Genomic DNA, 23328 nt, shown 5'->3' with positions numbered 1-23328 from the left:
GCTTGCGGCCACAGTAGTAATGGAAATTTTGCTCTTACTTTGGGCTTGCTTCATGAAGGGTTGCCATGCTTCACCCTTGAAACAGTTTTTGTAACCCTGGGAACGAGAGAGAGACTCTAACTCAAATACCCAGCACATCAGTGCAGAACATTACTGCTGCCGCAGCTCTTTAGACTACCTTAAAGTGAATTTAGTTCCTATGAAACATGACTGACAGCCCTGCCAATGTGCCGTAAGCTTGACTTGGAGGAAACACCTATTGGTGAAAGGTGCCCATGTCTGTCTAATTATAGTGTCTCTCCTGCTAAAAATGATGCTAATTAGAATGGCAGTCATGCTGAGGACACCTGTACATTAAGGATTTATTTGAGACCCTCTGTTTGCATAGGTCTCTGAACAACCTTCAGATGGTATCTGCTTTTAGCCTCTGATTTTTGGCTAGATTCACGCTGGTAATTAAGGTTATGTGAGTCTCTGCACTATAGCAAGTGTCTAGCCTAATGGATCCAGTTTCAGGATTGGGGCTTGACAGTTGAAAGAGTCCATATTCTGTGACAATTCCAGAACCATCCAGTGTCCAAAGACCATATTTTACTATTACTATGGCTAGTGTTACTATGAAAAATGTCATCTGTGAATTCATATAGAAATGTAAACAATCCACATTTGAATCAAGCAATTTCGCTGTGGTTAGTGGTAATATAATGGTAATGAATAGTAAAGTCTTAATGTTGAGTCCTTCACATTTTCTGAAGCAATACCGTTCTGTTCGACAATTAAGCAACAATGTACTGTAAATCTTTCCCAAGGCCAACATGCTAGAAATAGTGCCTCTGACTTATTTCTGTATTTGATGATCTTCTTCACCTACTATGCAGCTTTACTGTTGTAGTTCTGTTGAGCGTGGTTATGTAACTGCATTTCCTACAGAGGCAGTGATCTGAATTTTGAAACTGCTAAATGGCAAAAAGGAAAGGAGTACTTGAGACAAATTTATTTGAGCATAAGCTTCCGTGAGCTACAGCTCACTTCATCGGATGCATTCAGTGGAAAATACAGTGGGGAATGCATCCGATGAAGTGAGCTGTAGCTCACGGAAGCTTATGCTCAAATAAATTTATTAGTCTCTAAGGTGCCACAAGTCCTCCTTTTCATTTTGCAGATACAGACTAACACGGCTGCTACTCTGAAACCTGCTAAATGGCATGAGCAGATAGATAAGCTGTTTAAGGGATCAGAGCAATTTTACATCACTCAGTTTTCTTAACTCCTTTCACCCCCCCCTCCCAAAAAATGACATTTTCAATTTTACAGTTTCTTTTTAGACTTTCACAAATTTAGGTCTTGTAGGTTGCAGAAATCTATTTGGATTAGATTACTGCACAAGAAGAGCACCCTGACTTTTACAGGGTGGGTGAAGGGGAAAAAAATTAACTATTTGTGACTCTCTTTTTTTGTATTGCAGCAGCTGGATTCAGTGCTGCTATGGCAACACACCACATGATGAGGTGTATTAGATTGCTCTGCTTGAGTGTAAGGGGGAGAATGAACACAGCTTTTTATTGAAGTTTAAATGTTACTTTAGAGTTTCTTGTGTAGAAATGTGTAAGGTCAAATGCTATAGTTCCTAGCACATTTTGTACTCGGAGAAGGATTAGGAGTGTGCTGCTATATTAAACCGCAGACTAAGGTAAGGGACAACTGTATCTATTAAACTTATGTCCTCTTACCTTCTCTGAGGCAACAGCAGAACTTCCTTGGGTTTTTCCTCTTAATTTCTCCCCAAATATATTACCTACTGATTTTGCTAATGTGGGAGTGTGAACATGTGGTCAGATGTTTATAGATTTTGGGAGATTTGTTTTGCACTGCATAGAGATGAATATTAGAATCCTAGGTGGTGGTTTCCCTCAAATCAGTGCGAAAGTCTGAGGATTTTCATTCTTGTTTAAAAAAAAAAAATCTCTTGAAGCAAAACTGAAACAATTACATTTCTTAACTGCAGAGTGGTTCAGAACAGCTCTGTCAGTCAGAATCCAGAAATATATTTATCTGGAGATGTCTTGCTAGCAACATTTTTAGCAGTCTGTTGCATTTATTAAGACTTTTTTTTTCTTCTGCTTCATAAATGCATCTGAATTCTCTTGTTCTTTGCTTCAGATTTCGTGATGTCTGCTTAAAACTGTCAGTTCTTTTGTGTAGTTGAACCAAACTTTAGCACACTCATAGGGATGAGACAGAAGCAAGAACTGAGCAGTGCAGTTGAATATAAAATGTTTGCCCCTGTTGACCATTCATCCAGGGATAGGCAGATATAAACTGTTAGTGGCGTGGGATTAACCTACTTAGTAAGAGCATAGTCCCAGTTCAATGAAGCATTAAACTTCTGTATTTTCTACACAGGATTTTTTTTCCCCAAACATACCTTTCTGAAAAGGGACAGGCTTTCAGAGGCCGCCATCCAAAAGGTGCTATTTGAAATTGGGAAGGCAAAACTCTCACCCAAAGATGGGCTTGGAGACCATTTACAACTGTGATTAATAATGATCTAATTTGAGTTAGATTAGGCAATGCCCATCCTGCCTGCCCTGAGGAGCCTCCAATGTTTTGGAAAATGTCTGACATGACATTTCAGACATAGTTCTTCCTCAGTGTTGTACCCACAACTCCTCCATTATATAGTTGCCCTTCTCTCATGAAAGACCAGAGGCAGTTAATAGAGCTTCACATAAAAATAACTGCCCTGCACTTTGACCCTCCAGAAATGCTGCCTCCATAGAGAACAAAACCACAGCAAGGGCACCTCCATTATCCAAATGCTGTTTATATTGATTTGGGGTCAACGAGGAGTCTAAAGATGTGTGGCTGTTTATAGTTCTGTCAAAAATACAATATGCAATCACTTTTGAGAGGACAAATTCTATCTATTTGGGCGGGGAGATGGTCAGTGTGACAGCATCATGGAGCCTCTCAGTCAGATTCTGACAAAGTAGCAGGAAAAGATGTGCCCTCCTCACTCCTTCCACACAGTACGTAACAAAAAAGTGGAAAAATATGCTGTCTTCACAGCCTGAATAAAGGGTTTTCAGTGTCTAGTCTGTACCTCCTCTCCCAGTATTACAAAAGATTATCACCAGTTTAGAGAATGCGTCGGAGGAAGAAGTCTCTCAGTCTCATTGCCACAGGAATGCTTCTGATTTGGCTCCAGTGGGAACTTTCAACTGGTGTAAAGGTGAGGTTTCCCATCCCTTTAATGCTTCGGGAGCAGCCTCAATTACGGTATAACTGAGAAAAGAAGCCTGAATGGTAAGGAACTTGCCACAAGGAAAGAGTAAGTGACCATTACCCTAGATCATAGGGAATAAGTAGGCATTTCACAAATTTTAAATTAGTTTCCTTCTGTAGGCTTCTGTAATGACACGACTTCTAGCAGAGCCTGAGAAAGAAGCAAGCATTTTATTGTGCCTGTCTGCTCACGAGACAGGAGTTATGAAATAAGGAAGCTCATAAATGAGTAGTCCTGTCATAGTCCCAGGATGAAATGAGTTAGTGGGAGTTGAATTATCTGACAAAAGCAAAATTTGATTAACATGGAATCTTTAATGTGGAAGAGTTAGCCAAAAAGGGAAGATAGTCAAATGAAATGGGTCATGATTTAGTTCTGATTCCACTAGCCCAAGTAAAGCATGGAAAATTTAAGTTCAAATTATTGAAGCAATCAAAGAGGAAACTGAGTTGACCCCTTCATCTTACTAGCATTAGGAAACTAGTCTAATTCTGTGAATGAGTAATCTAGTTCAGAGACCCAGGAGGGCTTTCCCATAGTAAAATACTCACTCTTTCATCACTGGTGTAACTGCACAAATGTTCCCATCTAACTGAGTGGCATGGAGTTACTAGGTATAGGAAGTATAAGACAATTTAGATAAGTATGTCCTCTCTGTGAAATGCATCTACGCCTGTATTAAGTTATTAAGGGGAGAGGAATTAATGGGCCGTGTATTTACTGTTCTGTAACATATTCTCATTTTATTGTCGTGTTACAAAGGCATTCATGTTTGCTATAGTAGCACCACTGTCAAAACAGTCATTTCAATGTTGGAAGACCATAATCTCTATGGGACCCAGCAGACAAAAACACTGAGGCTTTATTCAGAAAATAGCTATTAAGCTTTTTCCACTACAGTAGGATCCGCTGTGTCTTTTATAGGATTTCTAGGGTCACCTTAGAACGGACAAATCTCTTCTCCCCCTTCCCCCCCTGTAAAAAAAAAAAAAGCCTGGTTTTGAAAAGTGATCAGCAAAAAAGTGGGTAACTGATTTCAGACATTCAGACTGCAGCCATTGTTAGGCTATGTATGTGCACAAACTGAAACCTTTTCTCCTTCCCTTCTATTGTCCGTCTGTTGCATTTTGTTTAAACTGCATTGCGAACTCTTCATGGCAGGGATGGTGTTTTATGTGTCTATATAGTGCCTAGCACAATGAAGCCTCGGAGTACTTCTGCAATAATAAATAACTCGATATAATGTATAGATGCCTCATGCCCACTGGCCAGTTGTGGGAAACACAGAGGACTGCTAAGATTTGCTTATTGTGAAATGCTTCTGTTGATTCGACATTAATCTGCTGTTCAGATGCTACATTGCATTGAGTATTACTGTATTGATACTGGCAATGCAATTGCAAGAAATCTATCACATCTACCCATTTTGAGAGTTTATGTATAAGGAAAGTCTCTTCGGCAGTACCATTTCAACACAGATCATTCATTGATACGATCAGCTCTTCACTATCCTGGCTTGATAGAAAAAAACCCAGAAAGGACAAACTACAGACTTGACCATGAGGAAGGTATCTCTCAGAAGAAAGACACTTGAAAATGCAATCAGCAATTTGTTGGTGAACAAAACAGATTCAGAATTTACAATCGGGTCAATTTCCCAACTATTAAGTCTGTGTCTTATATGCAAATAATAACATGGGAAAATTTCCATTTAAGGGGGGCTACTAAGTCTCTCCCTGTCACTGAAACCACTAACAATGACTAATAAATGTAGAGATCCACACCAGGCACCATCATCCAATCCCTCATTTGGTTGTCAGATGATTGTAATGTTTTTCAAAGGATAAATATGTACAAGAGTGACTGTATTAAGAGATGCCCTCTTTAAGAGTTTGGGAGCCACATCTGAATGTTAACCAGCTCAAATCAAAATAGACAGAAGCAGTTCCAGTGTGGGCACAAAGTTCCTGAACCATGTTTTTCAGATCTATTAGGCATATGAACAAGCAATCCAAAGAATCTTCTGAACTGGCAAGAACTCCACACTCAAGGCCTGATATTACCAATAGATCCATGCAACCTAAGCCTATCCCTATGGATACTGAAAGGAAGTTCCTTCCAAAGAAGAGTTGTTCTCACAGGAAAATAGCCACACTGAAACCACCACTGAAAGCTAATTCAGTTTTTCATGGTGCTCAGGAGATTGTGGTATCACTTGGCAGTCCAAAGAACTAGAAAGTTTTTCATATCAGATCTCCGTTATTAGCTTCAAGCATCATTTTTACCATATTTCATTTCAGATTGAAGGGTCAAAAGACTTCAAAATCATTAGCAAAATGGATCAGACACCTGGAGAACTAGCAGTCCATGGTCTCTTGAGGGAATTGAGGCCCTTCCTACAACAGCAATGGCAAATTTTTGGGCAAAGGAGGTTTGTGTATGAGAGAGAGTGTAAAGGAGAGAGAGAAAGTAACCAACTGGTCTTATTCACCCATCACCAGCCCTGCTGATCATTCTGAGCCATTAGGGTTGACTTGCTTCACGTTTTCAAGATTTTCTCTGCAATCATCAGCACAAGAGTCTTACTTCATTTTTTTTTAAATGAAAGCTGAGATTCCCATGCAGTCTCTTGATTCCAGAAGCTGGAGCTGTGAGCTATGGTAACTCCCACACCCCCTAAATTTAAAGTAAGAGCGACCTTATCTTTTGTGCATCATATATGTACAGCCAGGAGGTGAAGCCAAATTGTAACCCCTAAAACAGGGAAAGGGGAGGGCAGGTTAGCCATGCTCCATTGGCACTGGAGTCAGCTGGGCCTGGAGATAGGGAATTTTAGGACTGCACTTTGTCACATAGGATGTGGGCATATAGTGCAGCCTCCCTAAAGAGTGGACATTCTTATGGTCATGTTGGTTGGTTAGAAATTAACATCCCACAGTTGGGGGGAGGATATTTCCCCTCGAAAGCTCAAGATGCATTATGGCTCAGGGAAATGTTGGCTCTTGAAGTGGAAGAGGGAGCATTGCTGTTGTGCCATACTTGATACTGCGCATGATTATTCCCCACAAGTCCACTGCTCCACACATCCTGGAGAGTACAGGACTGGTAGAGGTGCTAGACTCAGCAGTCTAGCTCAGGGGACCACAAAGAGTAAAGTCAGGCCCAGATCCTGTGCTAGGGAGGTTCCCTGCCCTATCCATTGCATCTCCATCTTTTGTGTACTGTTCAGAGAGCAAGGAAAATCAGGCCTTAATATTTGTTGCGGGGTGGGAAAGGGGGGAAAGAGTGTCTGTGGTGTAGTGTTATGATTTTCAGTGGAGTCAGTTATTTTCAAACCACTTTTAAAACCCTCACTCTGTGGGTGAAAACTCACTGCTGGTCACTTTCTTGTGATGCCTGATTCAGGAATATTTCTTTTCTTGGCAATTTTCCATTTCAAAGAAGATTTTTTTTCTCCTTCCAATGTAACGATCACTCTTATGTGCAGAGGGATGGGGGGGGAGGGGGTGGGCATGATTTTTTCCCGCACATTCATGTCTAGAGTTGTACGTCATTCACTGTTGTAAATCAGCAGGCACAAAATTATCAAATTTGGGATGAATTACTCCGTTTTTTTCATGGCTTGAAATTATAAAGGAGTGAGGAGAAGGTTTAATGTGGTGAATTGTTTTAGAAGTGACAGTCTGATTTCGCACTGCTTGGAGGTGAGTGTGGAACAGCCACAGGTCACAAGCTTCCCCACCCCTTAGGGAATGGATAGACTGCCATTTGTGTCAAATTATGCAATGACTCTGATGCAACCACATAATCTGCACTGCAGATTGGTCTGTCTTCACCAAACTCATTTCACTTGTGACCTGAAATTGGATTTAAAGAAACCGGGTTTGCAGCAATGAAAGGCAAGTGCTTTAACCCACTGGGTCACCTACCTACTAGCTGTAATTAAGAATGCTACTTTTGGTACATTTGTGTCATAAGGTGAAAACTAAAAGCCTGTTAGCTGCCTTCACTTAACAATATTTTTGTGTGGAACTGCAGTCAGAATTAAAAGTGGCAGATTAGACTTTTGAGCACCTTTTTGATAACTGCAGAGAAGCTGATGAGCATGTGTTTAGCATTCCTCAACTGGAAAAATAGGATCATCTAGATTTTAATTCTGCTGAAGGTAGCAGAGCAAAATAGAAAAATAAGTTTGTTTTTCATATCCTTCAGAAATGCACCACTCTTCCTCACTGTCAGTTTGTACAGGAAATCTCTGCTTATGTGTCACCTAAGAAGTTATTGGCCTTCCAGTCAAACTATCTATCTTTTCATTTATGTTGAAGGTTTTTTTGATTTTTTTTTACCAGTTTTAAATGATATAGGAAGTGAGCAGATGAACACTGAAATTAAAAGGTTAATTGAAACTGAAATATTACACTTGAACAGTTCATTTGTTCAAGTTTGTATTTGTTTGAATAATTATAAAAAACAAGACCAAAAGATGTGTGTAAAACAAATGTGGATTGGCTCCAAGGGCAGTGAACATTGCTTAAAGGAAAGAATAGTCTACGAATTTTTTTTAACCCAGGGCCTATTTTTTTTGTTTCCCATGCAAAGACCAAATTATTTTATGATCTAGAATGTAAATGCACACTGAAGTCTTCAGAGGTGTTATGGTAAGGAGGTCACCTCATACAAATGTTTGGGCCAGCCAGTTTCCCTGATGTCTTCTCCTCAACAGGAGTTGATCAGCCACTCTCTCCTCATCTTACTGGTGGGTTTGAGCTGACCAGCCAGGTCCTCATGCGCAAGAGATATTGAGAAATCAGCCAATTTTTATCTTAATCAGGAGGCTGGAAAGACTGTCGGATCTCCTCTTCCATGGGAAGGGTTGAAAGAGAGCCTGTTAGCTCCACTTGCAAGAAGCCAGTTTTCATGTTGGTGAGCCTTTTGGGAGGTAGCCATCTTAGTGAAGATGTCAGATAAAGATTTTGGGCCTTCAAAGAGTGTTATCACCGTAGGAGAGCATAAGGGCAACTTGCATTGTGGTCATGTGACCTATTTTTATACCCAGTCTAATTGGGTATAAAAATGTGGTTATTTATAGATGCAAAGAGTATCTGTAATATATTCCAGGATAAGAACTATGTATATCATTTGGAATATGTGAAATGTACATTAATATCAGAGGGGTAGCTGTGTTAGTCTGTATCCACAAAAACAACAAGGAGTCTGGTGGCACCTTAAAAACTAACAAATTTCTTAAAGACCTACAGTCTCCATGCATCTGAAGAAGTTAGGTTTTTTTTAACCCACGAAAGCTTATGCCCAAATAAATCCCTTAGTCTTTAAGGTGCCACCAGACTCCTCATTGTTTTTGTACATTAATTTGACTATTTTAGAGAGCTTGTTTTATCTTGTTTGAAAATGTTTGAGGCTAAATAAAAATTGCGTAATTTCCTATTCAACTAAATGTTGTTGCCCTAAATAGTAACACAGATAGAAGCTTTTATGCAATATCTAATAGATGGAATATTTTAAATTCTACTTTATCCCCTTATTAGTTCTTTTGACAGGCTTTCTATCATCAGACTGTAGGGAACACACTAAAGAGCTGAGCTCTTAAACCGTGGGAATTTTTAATCTTTAACAAGTAGCCAGACAGACCCTATCTTCTTCGTAGCATTTAAAGCTCTCTTCCGAATTTACCAGGCATTTTACCCACTGTAGGGTTGCCTCTGACACACAAATGGCGCTGCCAGCACAAACTCATCCCACAGACATCAGCATGTGGTACGGTGAGACTTTTAGTCACATAAAGTAATGTTGCAAGTTCTGCCCATTAACATCTTACAAACTAGACATGCAGGACACGAGATTGCCACATTAAAAAACAGACAGTCATGGACATTGGGTAATTCTTTACAGTACCCTTCTTTCCAGCCTAGCCTGTACTCTTTAACTAGCTCCCGGTTTGATTTTGGTCACCTATCTAGGAAATCTTTTATTTTCTAGGCATAGTGCACACAGCTTCTATAGTACAAGTTATACACCAATATTGATGGGAGAATAGACCCCTTACGTTGGATAAATCTTCCTCAGTGCTTTGATCCCTTCTGTACGTACCATGCTTATGCCTAAGCAATTGTCAACAAATTAATAGATTGACATGATGTGCATGGGTCCTCCTGTTGCACTATGTATCTAGGATTCCCACTACATATTGGAAATACATTTTTTCAAGTGCAGGAAAACTGTTTACTAATGGTCTGATCTGTGTGATGTCATTGGACTTTGAGGCAGATCCTAATACTTCAGAATGTGAGGGAATTGAGTCTGACTTGTTTTTCCTCTTTGCTGTTACTCCTTTAGTAAAGAGAGAAACTGTGCAGGTATTTGAGATGGACTTAATGTATTATTTACTATGTTTAAGTAAATATTTCCGATAGTGTTGATTCAGGCTTCAGCTCACCTATTGCATCATCCAGTTTGTGATAACTGTTAGTCCTTATTTTAAACTTCATTAGAATCTCTAATGACCTTATTTACGTGGACATAATGTCTACCTGACTCCAAGCCTACATCTACACTTGGAGTTGCAGGTGTGATTCCCAGCTTGAGTAGACATAGAATCATAGAATATCAGGGCTGGAAGGGACCTCAGGAGGTCATCTAGTCCAACCCCCTGCTCAAAAGCAGGACCAATCCCCAATTAAATCATCCCAGCCAGGGCTTTGTCAAGCCTGACCTTAAAAACTTCTAAGGAAGGAGATTCCACCACCTCCCTAGGCAACACATTCCAGTGTTTCACCACCCTCCTAGTGAAAAAGTTTTTCCTAATATCCAACCTAACCACCCCAAGTATGTCATCACTCACTGCTGCTGCCCATGCTACCATGCTGCACTACCTCAATGAGAGCTAGCACAAGTATGTCTACTCAAGCTGGGAATCACACCTGCAACTCCAAGCATAGACATAGTCTTAGTTCTTGTAGATAACCATGACAGCCTTTTACTCTGCATCATTCAATTAAATTAGTGAACTCTTCTAACTGCTGCTTCTTTGACTCTACTTATTCTGAAAAAAGGAGTACTTGTGGCATCCAATGAAGTGAGCTGTAGCTCACGAAAGCTTATGCTCAAATAAATTGGTTAGTCTCTAAGGTGCCACAAGTACTCCTTTTCTTTTTGCGAATACAGACTAACGTGGCTGCTACTCTGAAACCTACTTATTCCGAGTTCTCCTCCATTATTGGCTGATTCTTCATCAACTTCTCAGTCTCTGCTCTCTAGCTACCTGCAGGCTTCCCTCACGTTTCACTCATCTGTTCCCTGTCTCCCTCTTGAGAACCTCATCTACTCCCATAGTTTCGACTTGCACCTCTCCGCAAATGATTTCCAATTCTACTTCTCCATCCCTGGCCTTTCTGCTTCTGTCTACTATGGCATCTCCTTGTGTAAGCCTTGTGCATAATCAGCTCAGATTTAAATCACTGTAACCTTTTCTTTTATGGTCCCCCTTTATGTTTCTTCAATCAGTCCACAGTTCTGCTGTTAAAATTTCCACCCCCGTCACTCTGCACACATCAGCCCTTCCTCATAAGCTTTCACTGCTACGTGTCCATGGTAAGTACGTTCTAGCTCATCCTGACCACCTAGGCTCTAGATAAGGATATTTCCTTGAAAGTGAGGATAGTCCTTCAAGTCCCCTCTCCATGTTCCATAAGTGTGTACCCACTAACTTCAAGACTCTTCATATTTTCCCTACATCTCTTCTCTCACTCCTATGCCTGTACTCTCACTATGCTCCTCCCATATCCTCCTTACTGTTCCCTTCATTCCCCCCCCCACACCCCCTTTCTTGCCTCTAAGCATTCTGTTGTTCTGTTGCCTGTGCTTGCTGGAGCAGATTCACATTTCCTGATTGCCAAATACTGTCTCTTCAAATATATTTGCTCAAAGAATCTTTTTCTTTCTCATTCTCCCAACCAACAGTCTCTCTTCTTTCCCTTCCTTGAACTGTTTTCCTGTGTCTTGTCATGCGTTTGTCTTGTCTTTAATGGCAAGCTTTTTCTGCACTGTGTAAATTTTATGGCTCTGTATAATTAATATTCTTGCTGCAATTATTTTTACCCTTTCTGTTTTGCCAGTTAGTAATCATTCAGAGGTATGAATGTGACTTCAACGATTATGCATATGTATTTGTTTTTTTCTTATGCATGAGAATCTGATATAGCAGATTTCAAATTATTTGTGTGAAATAAAGCTTTGCCGTGCCCTAAGGAAGACTGACTTGTTGATTCTAATGATCCACGCACACAGAAGGAAATTTCCTTTTGATGGGTATAATTTGCGAGTTTCTAATTTATATGGCACTTGTTTTCCTAAAGTATCCAGGAGTTCTGTACTAATTACTATATAGGTGGAACTCACTTCACTAACAATGCTGAAGTGCATCCACCTCAGGTTTTACAGTGTTTCTACAAAGGAAAAGTGGGGAGGGTGTAAGAACAGAAGGTAGGGTGATGCATGTCTATTTAAACCATGGGCTATTTTATGTTGTCAGATTGAATATGCCTGAGTTGGGGTTATGGAGTTTCAAACCATCCTGCACTTACAAAGAGGGCCATGCTTTCTTTAACACTTAGCTTTCCTGGTGCATCAGATACCGTTGTTTGTTTCTTTGTGAAGTGATTTTATTCCAATGGTATGTTCCATCCAGCAAACTAATATAGCATGCAGCCATGATTAGAACCTATAGAAGGAAAGTTCCAGTTAGTTACTGGAATGTGAAACAGTCTACCTAGTGGTGGATCAGGTAAATAACTTAACAGTAAAAGTAGAATCCAATACTTATTTATTTGGGGCCAGATTCTGACTGTACATAGCCCATGGATAATTCTCCTGATAAAAAGGAACTCCTAGCAGGTATAAAGTCAATAGAACTGGCTCCCACAACAGCCCCCACATCCCAAAAAAGCAAGAGCATTCAGGGGGCAGGGGTGGGGAAGAGCTTCATTGCACTGATCTTCCACTAGTTTAAGGTCCCATAGACTGCTCCAATTTGCACTGAGGTTGGGTTGGCACAGAGTCAGGGAAGCATAACTGGCTCCCTGATGGCCCCACAATGAGCAGAACGTGGACACAGAGAATCGTGCCCTTTAGTTGCATTTTTAAAATGCATGTACTCTGGTGAAGGGTATTGTAAAAATTGCTGGTTTATTGTACCAGTCTGTCTGCCCAAGTCTGTTGATCTTCAATATGTGCTGCAAGGAACATCTCTTTCTTAGGAGCCTAAGCAAGAGATGGTCCTTGCTGCATATATTGAAAATCAACAGACTTGGGCTGTATTAGACCAAGCATATTCTAAAGCTGAGGGCCACTCATCTTGTCCGCTAGCTCTCCCTCCTAGTTAAACCAGGGGCTGTCAGCTGAAGTGGTTCAGCTGATCTCCGCTGCAGAGATACTGTGCAGAAGGAGACCAGCAATTTAAATGTGCTCAAATGGTAGGAAATACTTTCTGGAAGGCAGAGGATGAACTGGGTGGATCTCTCAGGCTACTAGTAGTGTTTCTTTGATCCACAGAGTCCTGTTCCTTAAGCCTTACTTACGGTTCCAAATAATTAGTTCAAATATAAATTCAGACTTTAACCAGGACATTGTATTTCTTCCCATTCTTCTGTCCAAAACCTAGGAACAACATGGACCTCAAACAGCAGTCCACTGGTACAATTAGTTGAAGCTGGGAAATTGTTCCTGAACTTACAGTATCACTTAGATTTGTAGCCATTTGCTACTTTGCTAAGAGCTCCAAGAAAAGCCATTTAAAGATGATTTTCCTCCATTTGGCCCCAGCACAGGTGGTTATATCTTTAAATTGTTTCTGCATCACAACAGGATAATGTACTCTACTAAACAGATTAAGGGAGATGTATGCAGTGGCTTCAGAAATCTGAACAAAAATTACATTTTCTGTCTGTCCATGATGTCCTATCCATGCTTTTAATACCTGCTAAACTTGAGTTTTCTGTATAAATTTCAATTCCTAATAGAAATGAAATGCTCTAGTCAATGTATTTTAAAGTGAATATTGTACCACATAAGAAATGTTTCCCATCATATCTGTTTAATGATGCTACTGATCTTGAGTAAAATGTCAATCCAAGATATAAAAACGTGTGCTATAGTAAAAGTTGGTAGTACAATGTAATGAGTCACATCAGTCCCTGTTCTTCTTCTTCCAGATTCTGAAGTTTCAGTTGAATACCAGCTGTTTGTCTGACTTGTAGGTGCTGTCCATCTAAGGAATGTTTAAACCATGGTCCTTTCTAACACAACTGGCCTGGTGAAAAATTAAAAATCCCTCTGACATGATTTAGAAAGAATAGGGCATAACTCTAATGCCTGGAACAATATTCTTTCTCTCATTAAAACAGGTTGTCAAGCCCAAAACTCTGTGTGTGACATTGGTAATTAAGAGTCCTGGCCCTTTAAAATCCTTCCTGCTGTAGAGCGTGAAAAATTGAGTTCCTGTTATATGTAACTACTTGCAGGTCAAGAAGTATTTTTAAAGCACTATGTAGTTAAAAATAACTGTCAATGTTAAGGAAGTATGGGCTGGATGAATACACTATAAGGTGGGTAGAAAGCTGGCTAGATTGTCAGGCTCAACAGGTAGTGATCAATAGCTCCATGTCTAGTTGGCAGCCGGTATCAAGTGGAGTGCCCCAAGGGTCGGTCCTGGGGCCGGTTTTGTTCAATATCTTCATAAATGATCTGGAGGATGGTGTGGATTGCACTCTCAGCAAATTTGCAGATGATACTAAACTGGGAGGAGTGGTAGATACGCTGGAGGGGAGGGATAGGATACAGAAGGACCTAGACAAATTGGAGGATTGGGCCAAAAGAAATCTGATGAGGTTCAATAAGGATAAGTGCAGGGTCCTGCACTTAGGATGGAAGAATCCAATGCACCGCTACAGACTAGGGACCGAATGGCTCGGCAGCAGTTCTGCAGAAAAGGACCTAGGGGTGACAGTGGACGAGAAGCTGGATATGAGTCAGCAGTGTGCCCTTGTTGCCAAGAAGGCCAATGGCATTTTGGGATGTATAAGTAGGGGCATAGCAAGCAGATCGAGGGACGTGATCATTCCCCTCTATTCGACATTGGTGAGGCCTCATCTGGAGTACTGTGTCCAGTTTTGGGCCCCACACTACAAGAAGGATGTGGATAAATTGGAGAGAGTCCAGCGAAGGGCAACAAAAATGATTAGGGGTCTGGAACACATGACTTATGAGGAGAGGCTGAGGGAGCTGGGATTGTTTACCCTGCAGAAGAGAAGAATGAGGGGGGATTTGATAGCTGCTTTCAACTACCTGAAAGGGGGTTCCAAAGAGGATGGCTCTAGACTGTTCTCAATGGTATCAGATGACAGAACGAGGAGTAATGGTCTCAAGCTGCAGTGGGGGAGGTTTAGATTGGATATTAGGAAAAACTTTTTCACTAAGAGGGTGGTGAAACACTGGAATGCGTTACCTAGGGAGGTGGTAGAATCTCCTTCCTTAGAGGTTTTTAAGGTCAGGCTTGACAAAGCCCTGGCTGGGATGATTTAACTGGGAATTGGTCCTGCTTCAAGCAGGGGGTTGGACTAGATGACCTTCTGGGGTCCCTTCCAACGCTGATATTCTATGATTCTAATGTTTTTGTTTTGTGTTCAGTTTTTCAAAGATGTTTTAAAGATGATTTGTTGCATGAAAGTAGCCAACGTTTCCAACTTTTCTCTGTAGTGAGAGCATCATCTTCTATGTCTATGCGTTTTCTTCTTTATCTTTATTTGCCACTTATTAAATACACTTTTCTTACCAAAATTCTGGACAGCAAAGAAGTAGATGAACTTTACTGGCATGAGTGACTAAAATTATTATAACAACATCACTAGGTTAATTTCCTATCTTTGTCAAACAGCATATAATTTTAAATCCTAAATTATCTGAAGTGGCTAGAAATACAGAAAAATAAGCTGATATAACGATGCATGAAATCGCCCTTCAGTGATTGTCACAGCTGTAGCAGGAAGTGGAACATTTTGCAACACTGGCCTTTTTCATTGAGAATATTAAGACAGCTGAAAAATATAAGTGACAGTCATTCCACATGCTTATATTAATTAATTGCTTTGCTAATTTTGTGCTGCAGTAGCTCAGTTCTGTCTTGACAGTGGTCTCTTCACATTACCATTTAGTGCTGCAGCATTCCAATCTATTTCAGTACTGTAATGCTGCATAATATATTTCCGGCAGGTATGTTCTCTGGGAGCTGCGTGCATTACACTTAGTGTCCTACATTGCCAAAAATTACTAGTGATTTTGGGTGCCCAACTTGAGACACTTTGAAGGGTTATTTTCACCTGATTTTTTTTTCTGAGGATGGATGCTCTGCACGTTCTGAAATGCAGGACAACAATGGTGTCTCACGTTGGGCACCCAGAAATGGAGATACCCAAATAAGTAGCTACTTTAGAAAATCTTGGCCATTATGGCTACTGTTAAATTTATGAAGTGTGAAATCGTGGCTCATCTGATGTCAATGGGAGTTGTGCCATTGATTTATGTGGAGCCAGGATTTCATTGAAAAGTCATATAACTAGACTAACTGATTCTCTCACTCACTCACACCCCTCTCCCTCTTCCTTGTTGGTTATAAATGTACTGTATTAAAGAAAGAGCTAATTAAATTCATGATCTTTATGAAAGATGTTATGCCCGTGGCAGAGGTATATTAATAAATGAAGCACAAGTATTGTGCTTGTATACATCAGCCAATATTTTTCATTCCAAAGATTTCATTTGACGCTACTGCAGATAAAACCTCCTTCATGTTGATTTTTTCAGTTAATCTTCAAAAGGTTTCGTTTCCCAGTCTACAAGTAGAAAATGCAGACATTTTCATTGATACTTTCAAATTCTGTGTGTGACACTTTAATGGTACACAAGTTGCATATGTAAAATATATATTGTTAAAGCAGCTCAGAACAATGCATCAGGCATAACAATGAGAGGGAAAATATCTGCTCTCAGCTAAGCAAATAAGCTATGGTTACATTGAGAACAAATGTCTCTCCAATTTAAAATGGAAGCAGGTGTTGCACAATTACACACTCCTTTTCTGCAAGCTTCTCCATGCAGGCAGAAGTCTACTGGTATAGGGAAGTTTGCAGGATCAGGACCTATTCTGTTTCCGATATTTATAATGTGGGGTAGCCTGCTGAACTGGAAACAAAGGAAAGCTGAACACTACATTATACAGAGGGTGACTTTGAAAAGGAGACTGTACCATGGTGCCAAGTTTTCTACAATAAGGTTTCTGTACACAAGGAATGTAATTGTGTCAAAGGAACTGTTCCCTATTTAAGATCATACTGTAGATTACTGTGGTCTACATTCTGCAAATGCATGTGGACTTAACTTCACTGATGTAAGTTATCCCATGAATAAGTGGCCCAGATCCTACAAACAAAATTATCGACAGTGAGCGACCTTAAAAAGTAAACATATTTACCTTGCAACACAAGTTCATTTTTGGAGTAGAAAGAAAATGCTCCAGTTCACTGTGCGGAAAGTTAGTGCCATGACCAGGGAAATTTTTTCCATCTCAAGGACATGCTCTGAAGGCTGAATGTTCAGGTTTCCTTTGTTTCTAAATCTACAGATACTCTAATTATAAATATCTGGATCAGACCATTGTCCCCATCCTGCAAAAACTGATGCATGTGCTTAAATTTGCCAATGTGAATAGTCCCACTCAAGTCAGTGGGATTATTGGCATGTGGAAAACTACGTGTCTCTGCAGAAGGGGAGTTATCACCTCTGCTAGGAAGGTCTTACAGATGGTGGCAGGTCCTCTCTCGAATCCTAGGACATTTAGATAAGTGCTGACATTACTATTTTTAGTGGTTGCCACTGGAAGGCTTTAAAAAGTACTTCAAAGATTTCTTTTATGTGCATTCATTTCAGGTGTTCCTCTAGTTTGAAACCACTGTTTGCAGTACTGGGGAAACAAATACAAAACAAAAGATTCTTTGTGTCCCAGCATATAACCCAATGTACGCACACGTGATCTGTCTGTTCAGAATGTGCAAGGAAAAGAGCAGGAGAAAGGTGCGTGGAGGAAAGAGTTGGCTACCTTTGTAGCCATTAGAAGCACTAGTGTGCGCAGAATCAGTACCGCGTGTGTGTGGAATCGCATTTATTCTTTTAGTAAAGGGTTGTGGCTAACTGGACTAAAAGTGACACCCCCTTGTTGGAAGAGACATTTTTATAATGTAAAATATTCCTGTGAGTAGGAAGAAAAAAAAATCCTCTGGGCAGCTAATGTGACAATCCATGCTCTCTGACCTGGCTGAGAAGCACCTAGTTTGCTGTGAGTGTGTGTCCTTACGGACTTCTTTCCAGTGAGCCAACAGAGGACTGTGACTGACAAGAATTCTTTTCTCTGGACATTTGAGAGAGCAGAAATCTTGTACATTTTTAATTCGTTGCAATGTCACAAACTAAGCTGGCAAGAGAAGGACTCACATGATGTGATCGAGTGCATTTACGATCCTGGCAAATGAATTACCCAGGTCTGATGGTGTTTTGCCTCACTTTGATGCTAGGATTTTAAAGGTGAACTGAAGGGTCTTTGACTCAGGAAGCACTGGTTTTGGTGGTCCAGTGTTGTTCCTCAACTGTATGTCATTTCATACTTAATGTAAAATAGTTCAGGGAACTGAGTTAATGTAATTAACTCTTGCTAGGAAGTGCAGAAACCAGAACTTTGCACTTGCCAGAGGTAAACCAGGCCCTGCTTTTCCAACTATTTTGTCTGACATGCTATTGATTTGTAATTTTTATGTCTGCACATTAGTGTGACCTTTTCAATCCTACATTTTTACAAAAAAGCTTTCTAGTTCCTCTCCAAAATGGTAGGACCTCTTAGTTTTGTATTTCTAATAGCTGGTGTTTATACATCTTGAAAGGATCATTCAGAAAACAGGAAATTTTTGGCATGTTTCTGCTTCTCAATCTTGACCTTGATCACTTTTTTTTTCATAGCCAGCATCAGTTTCAAAAAGTACATTGGGGTAATCTTGAATGTAAGACCTAAGCTGCAAATAAATTTTTAAGGGAGATCTCCCACCCGCCCCCCCATTATCTTGACAGTGTTCCCTTATTAATGTCAGAGGTTATATATAGCCCTGGGAGAGCAATAACTTCCATTTAAAACCTTCCCAGGCAGATTGATTCCAAGAGGAATGGCCTGCTTGAAAGCATTCCAGTGTTGCTGCTACTGTGGAATGTGATCTACCCCACCCTTGTCTCGTGTGACTCCTTCGCTGCCTCTGAATTGAGAGGGAACGTTCATGTAACTCTTGTTGCTGATAGGACCCTGGAAAAAACTGTCATGAAAAACCAATCCTTGCTCTGCCTGATTGAAATCAAGGACTTAAATGCTGGTCTCCCATACCCCAGATCAGTGCCCTACCCACCAGGCTATTCTGGGGTGAGTTTCTCTCCTCTCAGAGCTGTTCAACTTTATATAAATAAGTAAGTAGGGACTTAAACCCTCATCTCCCATATCTCAGGTAAGTGCCATGCCCACTGGGCAATAGATTCAGTTTCTTGCTGCCCCCATTCTGGAGGAGATACTTCATTTTAGCCTATGCACCTGATTGCTCCAGAAGTTTTGCTGTGAGGGATGAGCCCTATTGATGTGTAAAGTAAACACCTTGCAAAGAATGTAGTGCTCATAAGACCACTCCTAAAAACTATCTCTGACAGAATTCCCCATAATAGCAGATGAAAAGTGTCTAATGGGACAGACTCTTGTCATACAGTTTCTCCCTCCCTGCAATCTGCCTCGGCCTCCTACAAGCCTGCCCCTGTGCCTTGTCTCCCCATCAGTGTCTTCCAATCTGTTTACTATAGCTGCAAAGTGAAAGTTAGACAACTCTGGTCTCTTGTACCTTGAAGTTGGCAGTGCACATTCAGCACGAAGGAGGTGATCAGAGCCCAGTGTCCAAGAGTCCGGCTGTGTGTTCTGCTCCATTCCTTTATGACTCTACACTGTGGGCTGCAAAGTGAAACAGATGAAATAACTGTCTTACTTTCATTTAGCTGGTCTACAGCAGGATAGCACCACTTGGTGAAATGGTATGAGGGAAAACTATAAGGGGGAAATCAAGAGAGGTGACATGGGAGGCATCAGGGGAGAGGAATTCGAGAAAGGCAACAGAAGAAACTATGGGAGAACTGGGTGGAGCTGGTGCTCTGGTCAACATACCTCTCTCATATTTTTCTCTGCCCACTTCATCACCAAGAAGATACACAGTTGTTAAGTAGCTATTCCCATTAGGACTGCTGCTGAGTCCAGGTTTTCTTACAATGACAAGGAAAAATGCTTGGGGGGGGGGGGCGTTCCTTCAAAGAAGGGCAACTCCAGCAAGTCTTCCCAGAAGTGGCATGGCCTTGACAAAACGACGTGTAACTTTGGGCTGGTGCCTGGAAGTAGCATCTTCACTACTAATAGCTCAACCATTGTCTTGTAATTACCCTTTCTCCCCCACACAAACTCGGGCAGATACCATGTTTTTAGAGTTACGCTGTCAGGATTTTTGCAACCTTGAAAACTTAAAAATAAATAAATCCACAATGAATGCTGAGATTTTGATGTCATGTGAGTCTGGTTGCTAAGTCCAAGGTACATGCCTGGGTGAATCCTAACTCCTTAAGTGGGGAACCAAACCTGAGGAGCCCAGCCGAGAATGTGGTCCTACTTCGAACACAAACCACTGTCAGTGGCATCCCATTTTATCCCCAAATGGGTTCAGCTTAGTTGGTGTGTGGCGCTTGAAAAGTGTCTCACTCAAGCTGTGTATGACAGCATGCAGTCTGGCTAATTTGAAAGTGACTTGGAGAGTCCTTGGATAGCAAAGCGTTGTGCAAAACTGTGACTGATTTCCCTCCTGGTTTTAAATCTTAGTGCAACAGGTCTTCAATCCTCATTTTCTGCATTGTCCTTGAGTGCTCTTTGTGTTGCACTAATGAAGGAGGCAAGCAGTCCTCTTCCAGATCCTTTTCACCAAATCTCCAAAGCATGATTGTAACATTTGGTAAAAGCCTTTGAGTCTAATCAACTGCTGATGTTATGGCAGGGGTCTCGGAAAGGACATAAATTCCTGGATTAGAATTTGCATTTCCAAAACTGATTTTGTGGAAGGGGTTTGAAAGACTCCTACTGCTGAAAATAAAATCAGCAAAGAGTACAAAGTACATTAAAAATATGATAGACTAGAAATTAATACCTTTTTGAAGTGCTCTACTGTGGCGTTTAGTGCAGTTGCACCTGTTGGCACCAAAGATGATTGTGCTTCAAGCACATTTTATGATAGCCATTCTGCGTGCGGGCTATTTGCTCTTCTAGAGGAAGTAGGAACAAGCAGTGCATACACTCCTAAGATTACAGGGACTGTTACCTGGCCATAAGCAGCTGTGCAAAGGTTTGAATGCATCTCTCAGCCCATACAAGGGCAAAACACAACATAGTAGAAACAGTGCATGTGGCCTCCAACATCAGTGCACGATGGGATGCCACTTTAACTGTTTTTATTGGGTCAGATCCATGATCCTTATTCATTTATGTCGAGCAGTGCCTTGCTCTGTGAATATTCCCACTGAAGTCTCATGGAGCAAGGTAGTACTCAGCACCACTCACGGTATCAGCATCTGACTGTTAATTTGTCCCAGTACTGAAGGAGATTCAGCATCGTATGTTTGTTATCTTTCATTGCTTTGTCTGCATTTACATAAAAAAGGTAGTTTGGGTATTGAAGTACCTTACGTGTATGTGCAATGTAATGGACAGCTGAGCAGAGGTAAAAAGGAAAATGACTAGCTATAATCTTTGTATAGGGAGAAAGGTATTGAAATATTTTGAGGTAGATGATATTTGTGCTGAGCATGACAAAAGAACTATACTGACTGTGCATGTCTGTTATGTGTATTGTATCTATATTTTGATCCTTTTTGGAACAGGATGTTCATGCTACAAATGTGACTTTTCCACAAAAATTAGGAAGGACATTTTGTGCATCCTAGCATATGTGTGTCTGTGCTCTTGTTTTACCCTGATCTGCCCCTACAACAATGTTCTAACCACAATCTTATGTGCATTACATGAAGAACAGCAGCTCTTTGGCGTTTCTAAAGAGCATAAGACATCTTTTCAAAAATAACTGCCGCTTTACAGCTGCTTTTCTCATGGGCTTTCCCACTCCTCCTCCTCCCAATCCCCTCCCCACCATCTGAAAGGTAAATCCAGGACACGGATATTTATCCAGCTACATTTCTGCAAGCAAGGATGAAGGCATGAGAACATATTTCTACAAGATGAAATGTTTATGCTCTGTAGTAGAGATTTTTACAGCCTAAAAGCTGTTTTACTGAAAATGTTCCCAGCACATTTTGTATTTACTATCGTAATTGTAGTTATTTAGCACAACCTGAGGTGTGCTGGTAGCAGTGTGTGTGTTTTCGAGGAGTTGGAGCAGTGAATCAGTACGGAGCAGTGCTTTTTATTTTATTTTATTTTTTTGTCCATTTACTAGCAAACCAGGCATTAGCTTTGCATGTAATATTTCAGACATTAGTTTTGCATTCTGGCTTTTGGTAAAAGTCCATTTTCTGCCTAATTATAACACTTTTCCCCTGTATGCTCTTGTAAAAATATTGTATAATAACATGTCAGATTTTAATTAGGTTAAAAGTAATTCAGTATATTAAGCTTTTTTTATTTGGGAGTATAAACTACCCAGTGGGGCGCATTTAACTTTCCATTCTTTTAGTTAGCATTTACTTTTGTGTGCCGCCATCCTGTACCTGCTGAAATAAGGTGTGTTTTGCTCTTGAATTATTCATTATTTCAGTTTTTCACTGCCGGATGACTAACACAATATGTTGTAGTGATGACATAGGAAGCCAAATATATCATGCATTAAATCCATAATTTTTGCTAATATTCTTGCCTCCACTAAATTTTCAGCTATTCATTAATCACGAAAAACTAATCAACCAGACTGATATATAGCAAGATGAATGGTAATCCAATGGCTAATTCACATACCAGAGGGCCTGGATTTGCTGTGAGGGAAAGACTGAATAGATTTGCATCCAGAACGTCTAGCAGGGTGGCCACAATCTGAGATCGCTGCGTGGTCAGGAGTTTGCGTCACACGCATCCTACCCCTCTTGCAGCCCCCTTCAGCGCTTCACACAGTCTCTGTGGTGGGTCACAGCATCCCTATCTGGGGCAGGTTTAGCATCAAAGTTCACACAGTCCTCATTCCTCATCCACAAAATTAATCCAAACAATCCCCAGCATGAAGTCCAGAATCATAATTCAACAGTTCATGCTTAGCTCTGTCTCTTTTGCCATACTCAGAGTTCGTCCTCTGAGGATCTGGTCCATCCAAAGCTGCCAGGCCCAGCTCTTCCTGGCTGGAGTTCAGCCCTCTGGCCCTGCCTTCCATCTCCTTCCATGTCTGCCTTCTCCTTAGAACAGAGGAATCTGTGTATTGCGCTTCTCCAGAGAGCTCCTTCCAATTGGCTGGAAGAAAGGGAAGCTCTGCCCCCCACACGTTATAGGACTCCTGAACCCAGGCCTTTAAAGGAACAGTGTCTTCGGGTTTGTGCACCCCTCATCCAACTCCTAATTCCCCAGGACCACTTCCTCTCTTCTGCTACCAGGCCATTTTCTGGCCTTTGTTCATTCCAACACCTGGAACAAGGTCTTCTGGCCCCCTTTATTCTTAAAGGGCCCATACACCCCATTACGGACAGCTTTGTAACAGAAGAGCTTACATTAACCTTCTGTATTAGGATATGCCAGGAACATAAGCCTTATTTGATGGACATTAAGAAGAGTTTACTTCTTCAGTTCTCTTGTGCTGGGAGAACATAAACTGAAGGTCCCTGAATCACAGCCACTTGTGTTCTTCAGCAAATATTGAAATAATTTAGAGGGC

General features: G+C 40.8%; 1 protein-coding gene across 19 annotated transcripts in view; it reads left to right on the top strand.

Annotated features, from left to right (window-relative positions):
• DTNA (dystrobrevin alpha) overlaps positions 1 to 23328 on the top strand; it is a 298132-nt gene that overhangs the window by 129960 nt on the left and 144844 nt on the right. Inside the window, exon 1 of one of the 19 annotated variants that reach the window (XM_048840592.2) lies at positions 1566 to 1690. The exons of the other annotated variants lie outside the window; for them this stretch is intronic. The gene's annotated coding sequence lies outside the window, so the exon portion shown is untranslated. Of the gene's footprint in view, positions 1 to 1565; positions 1691 to 23328 lie in introns of those variants that run through there. 19 annotated transcript variants of the gene reach the window in all.

This window comes from Caretta caretta, chromosome 2 (assembly GCF_965140235.1).
Source record: "Caretta caretta isolate rCarCar2 chromosome 2, rCarCar1.hap1, whole genome shotgun sequence".
Taxonomy (NCBI): Eukaryota; Metazoa; Chordata; order Testudines; family Cheloniidae; genus Caretta; species Caretta caretta.
The sequence above is the reverse complement of the archived record's forward strand: the minus strand, read 5'-3'. Positions and strand labels throughout refer to the sequence as shown.